The sequence below is a fragment of the Aedes albopictus genome, chromosome 2, assembly GCF_035046485.1.
Source record: "Aedes albopictus strain Foshan chromosome 2, AalbF5, whole genome shotgun sequence".
Classification (NCBI taxonomy): Eukaryota; Metazoa; Arthropoda; class Insecta; order Diptera; family Culicidae; genus Aedes; species Aedes albopictus.
The window spans coordinates 306,519,841-306,535,178 of record NC_085137.1 but is presented as its reverse complement, the minus strand read 5'-3'; the positions used below and the strand labels follow the sequence as shown (position 1 = coordinate 306,535,178).

The following is a 15,338-nucleotide window of genomic DNA, read 5'->3' as shown; positions in this document are numbered from 1 at the left end:
ATTCCCTCCGGAATTCATCCAGGAGATTCCTCTTGAAGGATGTTCTTCCAGTTTATTCAATCCAGCGAGCTTACCAAAAACTCATTCCGAGGATTCCCCTAGGAGTTTCCTCCGAAAAGTGTCACAGGAATTCCATTTAGGAATTCCTCCTGGAGTTTCTTATGGAGATTTGATTCCGGGAATTCATCCAAGAATTCCTTTTAGACATGCTTCCTGGATATAGTACGAGTGCCTCCAGAAAATAAATACAGAGAATTTTCCAAAAACTCGCTTCGGGCGATTTCGCGTAAAATGCTTCCGAACGCTCTTGCAAAAATTATCTCCGCAAACCCCGGAGGTTCCTCCAAGAGTTTCTTCCGAAAATTCAAACACGTATCACCTAAAGAATATCTCCAAAAATTTTTGTTTCCACCAAAGATTCCTTCAGGAGCTCCTCCGTGAATTCCTTCGAAAGTTCCTCCAAGAATTTCTCCAGGAAGTTCCCCCTGAAGTTTTTATGAGTTTATGAAATTTTATGAGAATTCCTTCGAGACTTCCTTCGGGAAATTTTCCAAGGATTCCTCCAGGAATTTCCTCAAAATATTCCGCCAGGAGTTCGGTCGAAAATTCCTCCTATAGTTCATTGAGAAATTTCTTCAGGAATTCTCCCAGTAAGTTCCTCTGGGAGTACCACCGAGCATTCCTCAGGGAGATCCTCCAGAACTCCCTCCAGGAATTCTCCCTGGAAATTCTTGCGAGAGTTTCTCCTGGAATTGCCTCAAGAGCTCCTCCAGAAGTTCTTCAAGGAATACTTGTAGGAGCCCCTCCGAGAGTTCCCCCAAGAATTCTTCAAGGGAGTTCCACCAATAGTTACCGGGAGAAACGCCTGGAGGAATTTCCGAAGGAATTCCTGGATGAATTTCCGGAGGAATTCCTGGAGGAATTTCCGGAGGAGTTCCTGGAGGAATTTCCGGAGGAACTTCCGGAAGAATTCCTGGAGGAACTTCCGCAGGAATTCCTGGAGGAACTTCCGGAGGAATTCCTGGAGGAACTTCCGGAGGAATTCCTGGAGGAACTTCCGGAGGAATTCCTGGAGGAACTTCCGGAGGAATTCCTGGAGGAACTTCCGGAGGAATTCCTGGAGGAACATCCGGAGGAATTCCTGGAGGAACTTCCGGAGGAATTCCTGGAGGAACTTCCGGAGGAATTCCTGGAGGAACTTCCGGAGGAATTCCTGGAGGAACTTCCGGAGGAATTCCTGGAGGAACTTCCGGAGGAATTCCTGGAGGAACTTCCGGAGGAATTCCTGGAGGAACTTCCGGAGGAATTCCTGGAGGAACTTCCGGAGGAATTCCTGGAGGAACTTCCGGAGGAATTCCTGAAGGAACTTCCGGAGGAATTCCTGGAGGAACTTCCGGAGGAATTCCTGGAGGAACTTCCGGAGGAATTCCTGGAGGAACTTCCGGAGGAATTCCTGGAGGAACTTCCGGAGGAATTCCTGGAGGAACTTCCGGAGGAATTCCTGGAGGAACTTCCGGAGGAATTCCTGGAGGAACTTCCGGAGGAATTCCTGGAGGAACTTCCGGAGGAATTCCTGGAGGAACTTCCGGAGGAATTCCTGGAGGAACTTCCGGAGGAATTCCTGGAGGAACTTCCGGAGGAATTCCTGGAGGAACTTCCGGAGGAATTCCTGGAGGAACTTCCGGAGGAATTCCTGGAGGAACTTCCGGAGGAATTCCTGGAGGAACTTCCGGAGGAATTCCTGGAGGAACTTCCGGAGGAATTCCTGGAGGAACTTCCGGAGGAATTCCTGGAGGAACTTCCGGAGGAATTCCTGGAGGAACTTCCGGAGGAATTCCTGAAGGAACTTCCGGAGGAATTCCTGGAGGAACTTCCGGAGGAATTCCTGGAGGAACTTCCGGAGGAATTCCTGGAGGAACTTCCGGAGGAATTCCAGGAGGAACTTCCGGAGGAATTCCTGGAGGAACTTCCGGAGGAATTCCTGGAGGAACTTCCGGAGGAATTCCTGGAGGAACTTCCGGAGGAATTCCTGGAGGAACTTCCGGAGGAATTCCTGGAGGAACTTCCGGAGGAATTCCTGGAGGAACTTCCGGAGGAATTCCTGGAGGAACTTCCGGAGGAATTCCTGGAGGAACTTCCGGAGGAATTCCTGGAGGAACTTCCGGAGGAATTCCTGGAGGAACTTCCGGAGGAATTCCTCGAGGAACTTCCGGAGGAATTCCTCGAGGAACTTCCGGAGGAATTCCTCGAGGAACTTCCGGAGGAATTCCTCGAGGAACTTCCGGAGGAATTCCTCGAGGAACTTCCGGAGGAATTCCTCGAGGAACTTCCGGAGGAATTCCGGAGGAATTCCTGGAGGAACTTCCGGAGGAATTCCTGGAGGAACTTCCAGAGGAATTCCTGGAGGAACTTCCGGAGGAATTCCTGGAGGAACTTCCGGAGGAATTCCTGGAGGAACTTCCGGAGGAATTCCTGGAGGAACTTCCGGAGGAATTCCTGGAGGAACTTCCGGAGGAATTCCTGGAGGAACTTCCGGAGGAATTCCTGGAGGAACTTCCGGAGGAATTCCTGGAGGAACTTCCGGAGGAATTCCTGGAGGAACTTCCGGAGGAATTCCTGGAGGAACTTCCGGAGGAATTCCTGGAGGAACTTCCGGAGGAATTCCTGGAGGAACTTCCGGAGGAATTCCTGGAGGAACTTCCGGAGGAATTCCTGGAGGAACTTCCGGAGGAATTCCTGGAGGAACTTCCGGAGGAATTCCTGGAGGAACTTCCGGAGGAATTCCTGGAGGAACTTCCGGAGGAATTCCTGGAGGAACTTCCGGAGGAATTCCTGGAGGAACTTCCGGAGGAATTCCTGGAGGAACTTCCGGAGGAATTCCTGGAGGAACTTCCGGAGGAATTCCTGGAGGAACTTCCGGAGGAATTCCTGGAGGAACTTCCGGAGGAATTCCTGGAGGAACTTCCGGAGGAATTCCTGGAGGAACTTCCGGAGGAATTCCTGGAGGAACTTCCGGAGGAATTCCTGGAGGAACTTCCGGAGGAATTCCTGGAGGAACTTCCGGAGGAATTCCTGGAGGAACTTCCGGAGGAATTCCTGGAGGAACTTCCGGAGGAATTCCTGGAGGAACTTCCGGAGGAATTCCTGGAGGAACTTCCGGAGGAATTCCTGGAGGAACTTCCGGAGGAATTCCTGGAGGAACTTCCGGAGGAATTCCTGGAGGAACTTCCGGAGGAATTCCTGGAGGAACTTCCGGAGGAATTCCTGGAGGAACTTCCGGAGGAATTCCTGGAGGAACTTCCGGAGGAATTCCTGGAGGAACTTCCGGAGGAATTCCTGGAGGAACTTCCGGAGGGATTCCTGGAGGAACTTCCGGAGGAATTCCTGGAGGAACTTCCGGAGGAATTCCTGGAGGAACTTCCGGAGGAATTCCTGAAGGAACTTCCGGAGGAATTCCTGGAGGAACTTTCGGAGGAATTCCTGGAGGAACTTTCGGAGGAATTCCTGGAGGAACTTCCGGAGGAATTCCTGGAGCAACTTCCGGAGGAATTCCTGGAGCAACTTCCGGAGGAATTCCTGGAGCAACTTCCGGAGGAATTCCTGGAGCAACTTCCGGAGGAATTCCTGGAGCAACTTCCGGAGGAATTCCTGGAGCAACTTCCGGAGGAATTCCTGGAGCAACTTCCGGAGGAATTCCTGGAGCAACTTCCGGAGGAATTCCTGGAGCAACTTCCGGAGGAATTCCTGGAGCAACTTCCGGAGGAATTCCTGGAGCAACTTCCGGAGGAATTCCTGGAGCAACTTCCGGAGGAATTCCTGGAGCAACTTCCGGAGGAATTCCTGGAGCAACTTCCGGAGGAATTCCTGGAGCAACTTCCGGAGGAATTCCTGGAGCAACTTCCGGAGGAATTCCTGGAGCAACTTCCGGAGGAATTCCTGGAGCAACTTCCGGAGGAATTCCTGGAGGAACTCCTGGAGGAATTGTTAGAGAAATTTTTGGAGGAATTCCTGGAGGAACTCCTGGAGGAATTGTTAGAGAAATTTTTGGAGGAATTCCTGGAACAATTTCCGTAGGAATTCCTGCAGGAATTTCTGGAGGAATTCCTAGAGGAATGCCTAGAGGGATTCCTGGAGGAATTCCTGGAAGAACTTCCGTAGGAATTCCTGGTGTTTATCTTCGAAAAATTGACCCCGGAGCCACCGGAATCGATTCCCGGGAAATCTGAATACCGATTCTAAAATGGCCAACAGTATTTCAGATAACGCAATGTTAGCCCAGAATGAGGTATTTTGAGAATCACGATGTTTGAGATGCCGCATGACGGTATTGAACCATTTTCAAAACTTGACCCCGGAACTGGATTTCGGAGTATCTGTATACCGATTCTATAATGGCCAAATGTATCCTAAGTGGCCAATCATTATGATCAAATGCCATAATTTTCAAAATCATGAAGTTTGATATGTCGCATGATGGTGTTTGTTTATTTTCGAAAATTGGACCCCGGAACCACCGGAACCAATTTCCGGGAAATCCGAATACCGGTTCCAAAATGGCCAACGGTATTTCAGACAACGCCAAAACAGCATAGAATAATGCATCTTGAAAAACCACGAAGTTTGAGGTGTCGCATGATGGTATTGAATCGTATTCAAAAATTGACCCCGGAACCGGTTCCCCGGAACATCCGTAAAACGGGTTCCAAGGCACGTAGTGCCCGGGATGGACTTCTAGACAAATTTTTCTATCATTCTAGTGCACTTAGGTCTGAAAACTGAACGGCTCTCATATCGAAAATTTACTTTTTCCAAAATGGCCAAATCGAATGACCCATTTTGATTCCGGAATAACTCCGGAACCAGGTGGCCATTTCAACAATCCCTAGCAAATCCTTGAATTAGAAAGATATCCGCTTATTGTGTCAAAATTTGGTCGAAAAATATTGAAAAATAAAAAAGTTATAACGAAAAGAGTGTTTTTTCGCACTCTCGTTAGGGGGGGTTGGTAACGGAAGGGTTAAGCACATAATACCTTTAAAACGAGTCATCGTGATTGTAGTAGTAATCTGCTAAAGTTCAATGTCAATGTAAAATACATGATCCAGATGACTTCAACTTAAAGTCTTAAAGTATTCCTGCTAGCGAAGGAAGTATAGGAGCACAATTTTAATGTGTGTTAACAGACTTTAAAACAAAAATCAATGTGTTTGACAAACAGATTTGAAGCTAAGCACTCTTCAGTTTTTTTGTAAATCAATGGATCAATCATGGCCGAAGTAGCATTTAGAGTTGACATTTCTACAGAACATATTAGTAGTTAGACCGCCGGCAATATTTTGAAAGAACAGTATATGATGAAAGAAGGGAGAATCTTTGATGAAGATTTCTACTATAATGCCTATAGATACCTACTAGAACAGTCGGTCACAAAATAAAAAAAATATAGCAACAGTAAAATTACTGATGATTGATTGAGCTATTCAACTTGAAAGAACAGCCTATGATTGAAAGAAGGAAAATTTTATTAAATGAAAGGCTATCAATCTAGCCAAAAAGACGCTGCTGGATCTTTAGGCAGAAGTATGTCAGGCCGAAGTACGTTAGGCTGCAATCATTAGGCCGAAAGTATCATTACGAGAGACGAGCATCATTACGATTGAGTTGGAAGACAAAAAAAACAGTTTGATCATATATAACCCAATACTTAAAAGAATAGCCGATTTCTTAAAGAAGGGTAATCTGTCATGGGACAGTCAGTGGTTTGATAAATTACTACCGTCAATAAGCTATGCAATATTACAACTAAATACAACTGCGTGTTATAAAAAGAGGCGAAATTTTCAGATGGAATGTTGGCAGAGTGATCACTTCCCAAGTAACATTGTTAAGTCAAATACACTAGAAGAGGTTCTTAGAATCATAATAAAACCAAAATAATAGATAGACAAATTTATGGCGGTTTTCAAAACCTCTACAAGACTAATTGCCTATCAACATGTTACTTGGGTTGATCATCAGTTCTTCAGTAACCATACGCGCCAACTTGTGACGTAGTTGGGGGGGCGAGGCCTCTCGAATCCAATCAAATACGGAAAATACCGACGCAGTTCAGCTTATTTAGGCATATTCACGTGAAAACTAGTGCATTAAGCTGAAAAAAGTAGAATGTTGTCCAATTTTTGAGAGCTTCGCCCCCCCAACTACGTCACAAGTTGGCGCCTATGTCAGTAACAGTATAACATCAACATCAAGAAATCACCTATGTGAGAAAATGGAAAAGGATAAAAGAATATTGTAAAAACATGGAAGTATATCCCAGTATCCATAGAATTCCCTAGATCCGAGGAATGTAAAACACTCAAAGGACTCAAACATCATCAAAGCCTTTGAAAACAAATTTTAACATCGTTTATGAAGAAAATTAAGAAGACGGACTACTGACCCACTCTACCCTATGAACTTCAGCTTCGCAAGCCGTTCGACTTAACGTGCTTCGGTCTGACGTACTTTGGCTAAGCGTACTTCGTCCTAAACACCGGATGCCCCTAGTTGTGCATTGGGTCAATGTTAAATGGCATATGCAATAATCTTTTCGGGGAAACAGTACATTCGCGGAAACGGTACATTCGGGGAAACATTTTTCGGGGAAATGGAACATTCGGGGAAACTTCATTCGGGGAACTGGTTTTCGGGGAAATGTACAATCGTCTTTTTCTACTCATAGTGTAAGGGAGTAGAGATCAAAGTGGATAATGAAACGATAGATATGATAGTATTCGCTAGGTTGCGAACAACCTACACAGATAAAAATAATGAGATTTACACGTCATGTAAACTTCATTTTAGTCTTGTAAACTTACTGTTATGATGGTTTACATGATATATCATGTATATTTGCGTTATATGTCATGTAAACACTCAGAGTCATGCTGAATTACATGACATACACTACCCGCCATAAATATGGAATCGCATCTTCTAGTATTGCAACACCCCAATTGAATATTGCAGCACCCCAAAAAGTTTGGCATCACCTGAAAACCTTATGATTTACTAAACTATATCTCAAAAACCGTATCCTCTGCAAAGTTTAGACCTTCGGCAAAGTTGTTCAGCAGGTTTATGACATTCAAATGGTGAAATGTTTGGTACGTAATTCCGCCGCTATGTGGCGCTAGTGTGCATTTAAAATGAAGTACTTTGACATGGTTTATCTCAAGATTCTGACCACCTAGAATGTTCGTGTCTTCAGCAATGTTGATCAGAAGGGTTATGGCTATCAAATGGTGGTAAGTTTAGTGCGTAATTCCACCACTATGTGGCGCTAGTGTGCATTTACAACGAAGTACTTTGACATAGTTTATCTCATGATTCTGACCACCTAGAATGTTCGTGTCTTCAGCAATGTTGATCAGAAGGGTTATGGATATCAAATAGTGGTTATTTTAGTGCGTAATTCTGCCGCTATGTGGCGCTAGTGTGCATTTAAAATGAAGTACTTTGACATGGGTTATCTCAAGATTCTGACCTCCTAGAATGTTCGTGTCTTCAGTAATGTTGATCAGAAGGGTTATGGCTATCAAATAGTGGTAAGTTTAGTGCGTAATTCCGCCACTATGTGGCGCTAGTGTGCATTTACAACGAAGTACTTTGACATGGTTTACTCAAGATCCTGACCACCTAGAATGTTCGTGTCTTCAGCAATGTTGATCAGAAGGTCTGTGGATATCAAATGGTGGTAAGTTTAGTGCGTAATTCCGCCGCTATGTGGCGCTAGTGTGCATTTACAATGAAGTGCTTTGACATGGTTTATCTCATGATTCTGACCACCTACACACTTAAAACAGAATGCCGAGATCGGCTGTGCGGATCTCGGTTAAAGTTCATTTGCTGAGATCTCGGTTAAACGCTTGACGTTTAATGTTTGATGATAGCGGCACCCATGGGTGCTGCTATGAATAAACTTGACTTTTTGCTGATATCTCAGTTAAATTGCGATTGCCGAGCGCTCGGCTGTGCGGATCTCGGCAAAAGAATGAAAATTAGCCGAGCTCAACTGAGTGTGTAGAATGTTGGTGTCTTCAGCAATGTTGATCAGAAGGTCTATGGCTATCAAATGGTGGTAATTTTAGTGCGTAATTCCGCTGATACGTGGCGCCAGTGTGCATTTACAATGAAGTACTTTGACATGGTTTATCTCAAAATTCTGACCACCTAGAATGTTCGTGTCTTCAGCAATGTTGATCAGAAGGTCTATGGCTATTAGATGGTGGTGATTTTAGTGCGTAATTCCGCCGCTATGTAGCGCTAGTGTGCATTTACAACGAAGTACTTTGACATGGTTTATCTCATCATTCTGACCACCTAGAATGTTCGTGTCTTCAGCCAAGTTTGTCAGGCGCACTATGGCTATCAAATGGTGATAAGTTTAGTGCGTAATTCCGCCACTATGTGGCGCCAGTGTGCATTTACAACAAAGTACTTCGAAATGGTTTATCTCATGATTCCTAGACCTACCTGTGCGCCGACTATATTTTGCTCGGCGGTAGCGTGATGGCCATTTTTGGCCGGCGGCGGCGGCGACACGCCGGTGGCAACTTTCGGTGACGTGAATCGGCGTGACCAAAATTTGACCATAATGTTACATTGAAAATGCAAATAAGTTATCATTACGCTCTAGAATTTGTAGTCTGAGCTATTTCATGACCATTGATTACATAAACTATTGATTGAATGAATACCTTTCGTAAGTCCTGTTCACATCCGTTGCTGCGACCAGTGATTAGACCTACTGTGGCAATACCCGCATCCTTAGTGTACTTCATGTTGCAAACCTGCATTGCTATTAAAGGCAATACAATAGAGATTTTGCTACAATTTTTGATTCATTTATTTAGAGGGAAGGAATCTCGTTTCTTCAGGGAGGAATCTCAGAAGGAATTCCAGGAGGAACCTTGAAAGAAACTGGAAAAATCCATGAAGAAAATTCTGGGCTTATATCTGCAGGAACTGCTGTATGAAATCCTGAAGGAACTACTGCAGAAATCTCTGATTGTTCAAGAGTCTAGAATCTGTCTTAGAGAGATCCCTGCAGAAACTTCTAAAGGAATCATGATTGAAATTTTCGAGGAATTTCAGAAGGATATCCAGGGGGATTCCATAAATGAATTCAAGAAGAAATCCTAAGGGATTTACAGCAGAAATCCTCGATGGAATTCCAGCGGGGATTTCTAAGGGAATTCGAGAAGAAATCCTTTAAGCAAGGATTTCTGGGAGGAATCAACGAAAAATAGCCAGGAGAAATTCCGAAAGATTTTCCAGCAGGAAACCTCAAAAGAATTCAAGTGTGAGTATAGAAGAAAATTAGAAAAAGAGTCACCAAAGGAATTCTAAGAGGAATCAACGAAAATTACCTTAGAGATAGGAGGAATCCCCGAAGGAATTCCAGAAAGAATCTTCGAAGGAATCTCCCAAGAAATTACAGGAGAAATTTATGCAGAAATCCCAGCAGGAGCCACCGAAAGAACTTCGGAAAAAATCTTCGAAGGAATTTCGAGCGGAATCCTCAAAGGTTTTTCAAGAGGAAACCCCCAAGATTAACTTCCATAGGAATCCTCGAAAAAATTCAAGAAGGAATCCTCGAAAGAACTCTAGGAATAATCCACGAATTCTAGAAAGAATTTCCGAAGGAATTCTTGGAGAAATCACCGAATAAATTCAAGAAGGAAACCCTGAAGGAATTCCAGGAGGAATTCCATGGAGAATTTAAGGAATTTAAGGAATCACCACAGGAATTCCAAGAGGAAACTTCAAAGTTTTTTCCAGGAGTTCCCGTGTCAATTTTAGGAGGAATCCCCGAAGAAATATCAGGAGGAAACTTTGAAGGAAGCCCAGCAGGAATCCACGAAGGAGTTCCAAGACAAATCCCCGAAGGAACTCTAAGAGGATATCTCGAAGGAATTCCCGGTGGAAACCACGACGGAATATCAAGAGAAATCCCCGAAAGAATTTCAGGAGGAATCCATGAAGGAAGTCCAGGAGGAATCCCCAAAGAAATTCCAGAAAGATTTTTTCCAAGTAATTCGAGGATTCAAAATGAGGAACCATCGAAAAAAAATAGAGGAAACCTCGAAGAAATTTCATGAGGAACCCGTGGATAAATTGAAAAGGAATCATCGCAAGAATATTAGGGGGAATCCCCAGAGGCATTTCAGGAGGAATCCCCGCAGGAATTTCAAGAGCAAATTCCGAAAATAATCCTGCGTGAATCCCAAAAGAATTCCAGCAATTATCCACAAAAAAATTCCATCAGGAGTCCAGTAGGAACTTCCAAGGGAATTCGGGTAAGAATCTCCAAAGGATTTCAATAACGGATCAACGAAAAATATCCTCTGAAAGAGTTCCAGGAGAAATTCGTGAGGGAATTCTAGGAGGAATCACCGAAGGAATTCCAAGAGGAATCCCCGAATGAATTCCAGAAGAAATTCCCCAAGGAATTCCAGTAGGAAACCCCGAAGAAATTCTAGGTAGAATCCCCGGAGGAATTCAATGAGAAATTTCTGGAGCAATCTCCGAAGAAATTCGAAGAGGAATCACAACAGAAATTCCACGAGGAAACTATAAAGGAAATCCAGGAAGAACCTCCGAAGTAATTGCTGGAGGAGTTCCCGCATAAATTCCAGGGGAATCCCCGACGGAATGTCAGGAGGAATCCCCGAAGAAATTTTAAGAGGAATCCTTGAAGGAAGTTCAGCAGGAATTTCCGAAAGAACTCGAGGATCAATTCCCGAAATAATTCCAAGAGAAATCCCCAAAAGAACTCTAGGAGGAGACCCCGAAGGAATTCCAAAAGAAATCTCCGAAAGAATTCAAGGAGAAATCTCCGAAGGAATCCCTGAAGGAAGCCAAGAATGAATACTTTGACGGAATTCCAGGAGGATATCCAGAAGAAATTTCAAGAGAAATCTCGGAAGAAATTACAGGAGAAATCCCTGCAGGAATCCCAGGAGGAAGAGGAAACCCCATAGGAAGTTCAGAAGAAATCTCCGAAGAAACTCTAGGAGAAATCCCCGAAGAAATTCCAGGAGGACTCCTGGAGGAATTCTATGAGGAATTCCTGGAGGAAATCAAGGAGGAATCTCCGTAAGAATTCTAAAAGAAATCATCGAAGAAATTCCAAGAGAAAACTACGAAGGAATTTTAAGAGAAATCCACGACAGCGTATCAGGAGAAATCCCCGAAAGAATTTCAAGAAGAATCCTTGAAGGAATGCAACATTAATTTTGTTTGTGCACTGATCACCGGCGCGAAAAATAAAAACCGGCGGCGGGGCAAACTGCGGCGTATGGCCTAGGTGATCAGAATCATGAGATAAACCATGTCAAAGTACTTCGTTTTAAGTGCACACGGGCGTCACATAGCGGCGGAATTACGCACTATATTTACCACCATTTGATAGCCATAGACCGTCTGTTCAACATTGCCGAAGACAAGAACATTCTGAGTGGTCAGAATCATGAGATTAACCTTGTCAACGTACTTCGTTGTAAATGCACACTGGCGCCTCATAGCGGCGGAATTACGCAGTTAACTTACTATCATTTGATAGCCATAGACCGGCTGACCAACTTTGCTGAAGGCAAGAACTTTCTTGGTGGTCAAAATTATGAGATAAACCATGCCAAAGTATTTCGTTGTAAATGTACACTGGTGCCACATAGCGGTGAAATTACGCACTAAACTTTTCACCATTTGATAGTCATAGACCGTCTGATCAACATTGCTGAAGACACGAACTTTCTAGGTGGTCAGAATCATGAGATAAACCATGTCAAAGCACTTCATTGTAAATGCACACTAGCGCCACATAGCGGCGGAATTACGCACTAAAATTACCACCATTTGATATCCACAGACCTTCTGATCAACATTGCTGAAAACACGAACATTCTAGGAGTTCAGAATCATGAGATAAACCATGTCAAAATACTTCATTTTAAATGCACACTAGCGCCACATAGCGGCGGAATTATGCACTAAACTTACCACTATTTGATAGCCATAGACCGTCTGATCAACATTGCTGAAGACACGAACTTTCTAGGTGGCCAGAATCATGAGATAAACCATGTCAAAGCACTTCATTGTAAATGCACACTAGCGCCACATAGCGGCGGAGTTACGCACTAAACTTACCACCATTTGATAGCCATAACCCTTCTGATCAACATTGCTGAAGACACGAACATTCTAGGTGGTCAGAATCATGAGATAAACCATGTCAAATACTTCATTTTAAATGCACACTAGCGCCTCATAGCTGCGGAATTACGCACTAAACTTACTGCCATTTGATAGCCATAGGTCTTCTGATCAACTTTGCTGAAGGTCTAAACTATGCAGGGGATACGGTTTTTGAGATACAGTTCAGAAAGTGATGAAGTCTTCAGGTGATGCCAAACTTTTTGGGGGTGCTGCAATATTCAACTGGGGTGTTGCAATACTAGGCGATGCGATTCCATATTTATGGCGGGTAGTGTATAATGTAAGTTTACATGATATTTTGTGACATTTACATGATATATCATGTAAACTTCTGTGATATCCCACGCCCCAATCATGTGCATCATATGTCACACAATTTTACATTCTCTTTTCGATCTGTGTAGAGTTATGGTGTACTTTATCTTCACCAGGTTGCGATCAGAGTCGATGTTAGCGAAACGCCAAAGCAACACACATGGTTATAAAACAGTCACGGCAGCGCATGTGAGAGCTGTACGGAAATCACTGTGACATACCGTCAAATGGGGTAACTTGCAACACTTTTCGACTTAGAAGCAATATCATTGAAAATCTAAACATTTGAAACATCCTGTGAAGCATCGTGTACGCTAATTACCCCGAGTAGAATACTATGCAGCATTTGGTTTACCAAAATACGTTGCCACCTAATCAGGAGGTGCGAAATACATGCTTGTTGCAAGTTTCCCCATCTGTGGGGTAACTTGCAACATAGGACATGAAGCTAAGTTAGCTATCATTAAACAGCACTAACATTCTAGTATTTAGTCGTATTGTAAATTTTTGATGTTATGCATGAAACATAACATGAAAAGATGTACACTAACCAATTGACATATAATTTTTCATGATAGGATTGATAGTTATTGCAAGCAAGAGTATATCGTTTAGCAACAGGTCTCACGTCCCTCAAACACAAAATATATATATGATTCTCGTGACTTAGCACTCATTACAAAATGTCAACAATGATTATTGTCATTTCTTGAACAGGGAGAGTGAGGCATCTTCAAGTAGTTTTCAGTTTGAAGTGGTGTTTGGCAATTTCAGCTAAATTAACATGATTGAAACACACCTATTCTACTTTGTAAATGTCAAACTCGCTAATTTGGGTATTAAACTGAAATAATTTACTCCATCCATTCATAATTGATGTTGGTGATTGCTTTACAGCGTTCATAAACAAAAATTGAACTTTTAACATGATGAAACATGAATGAAACTTCATAATGTGGTATTTCCTAACAATGTTTGAAGGTCACGTGCAAAAAATGTAGAAAATGAATTGTCATTTGAAAATAACCGCGTTACGTAATCAATAAATGATCCATTTCAGTTATTTCTGTCAAATATATCGTGAAATAAAGATAAATAATAGAAGGTTTTGTCAAATTCAACTGTTGCAAGTTACCCCATAGTGGTTGTCGAATATAATAATGATTTTTTGCATTACTTAGTCGATAAGTTTATCAAACTTTTATCGTTTAGCTAAGCTTACTATTAGGTACCCTAACTGCAAGCAAGGTCATCAGACTTATCGCACTTACCATAAGGGAGAGGTCAAGCACGATTTTCATACTTGTTTTTATGGCATAAAATGAGCAATCCGTTTTAACAGTGTAGCTAAACCATAAACAAAGAAACAAAGCTAATTTTTATACTAAATCGATCTTTGATACACATAATCTCTTTAACCGAAATAGTAGGGCATACTAGTTTTCATTTTTATTAGAAAATGCTTCACATTTAGTGTATGTCATCGTGTTGCAAGTTACACCGCTGTTGCAAGTAACCCCGTTTGACGGTACTACGCAACCCTTACCTGCACTGCCGGCCGTGACTGTTTTGTGACCATGTGTGTCGCAGTGGAAATGTACCCAACAAAAAAAAAATGTGTGTTGCTTGGGCGGTAGGTCCTGACGTCGATAATGTTCGTCCGTCCATCAGGACGTGTTCGATTTGGGATTCCGTATGTTGTGGTGATATCCAGATGGAACGATATGGGAGGCTGTGCTGGAAGTAAGTGCTACGTAAAGCCATGTTCTTAGAGACGGCGAAATCAATCAGTCGTCGGTCATTCTCGTTGGTGAGCTGATGAGCGCTGAACTTTCCAATCATTGGTCTGAACTCCTCCTTCTGGCCAACCCAAGCGTTTAAGTCTCCTATGATGACCTTGACGTGATGGCTTGGGTAGCTATCGTACTCACATTCAAGCTGCGTATAAAATTTGTCCTTGTCATAGTGGTTCCGGTGTGCGGGCTGAGCAAGTTGATTATGCTGAAGTTGAAGAACCGACCTTTGATCCTCAACTTGCATTCTCTTTCGTCGATCGGCCACCAACCGATCATTCGCTTCAACATGTCGCCCATCACTATAAAAACTGTTTCCAGCTCGCGTTTGTTGCCGCAGTTCTGGTAGATGGCATGGATACTTCTAAACGTTCGCACCGTTGATCCTGTTCAACACGCCTCCTGCAGTGCTACGATGTCGCACCCGCGGTCCTTCAGTATATTGGCAAGCATGCGGGTGCTCCCGATGAAATTGAAAGTTCTGCAGTTCCACGTGCCGAGTTTTCAATCGTAATTCTTTTTGTTCGCTGGGGTCTTTGGGGTTGGTCTCTGTTCTTTTCTGCTCTACGGAATAGTTTGGTTGGTCTTTAATATCCCAAAAGTACGAATGACTGTACAATTCCAAAGTGTCTTAGATTATAGCTGGATCACTGGCCAAGCAAAAACAACTGGTGTTACGACCTTAGATGCCAAAGACTAAACTCCAGGATTATTTAAATAACCCTGAGTATCCAAATAAGTCCAGTAACTATAGTTGATTATGCGACGCTACTCTATATAGTGAATATGGTTGCTATTACTAGTATTGACGTAAAGCTCGGATCTCCAGTAGTTTGGATGACTTAGTACATCTCTACAATATCTCTAAATGGCATTAGGTTTTCAAGAAGTTCATGGACCCCAACAGATTATGCAATGTGAAAATTTGTTACTACGAAATAAGTGCTGTAGATTTGCAAGATTGTA

The 15,338-nt window shown here is 43.1% G+C and overlaps 1 protein-coding gene across 22 annotated transcripts in view; it reads right to left on the bottom strand.

Moving 5' to 3' along the window:
- LOC109428702 (glucose transporter type 1) overlaps positions 1-15,338 on the bottom strand; it is a 916,963-nt gene that overhangs the window by 226,957 nt on the left and 674,668 nt on the right. The gene's annotated exons all lie outside the window — the stretch shown is intronic.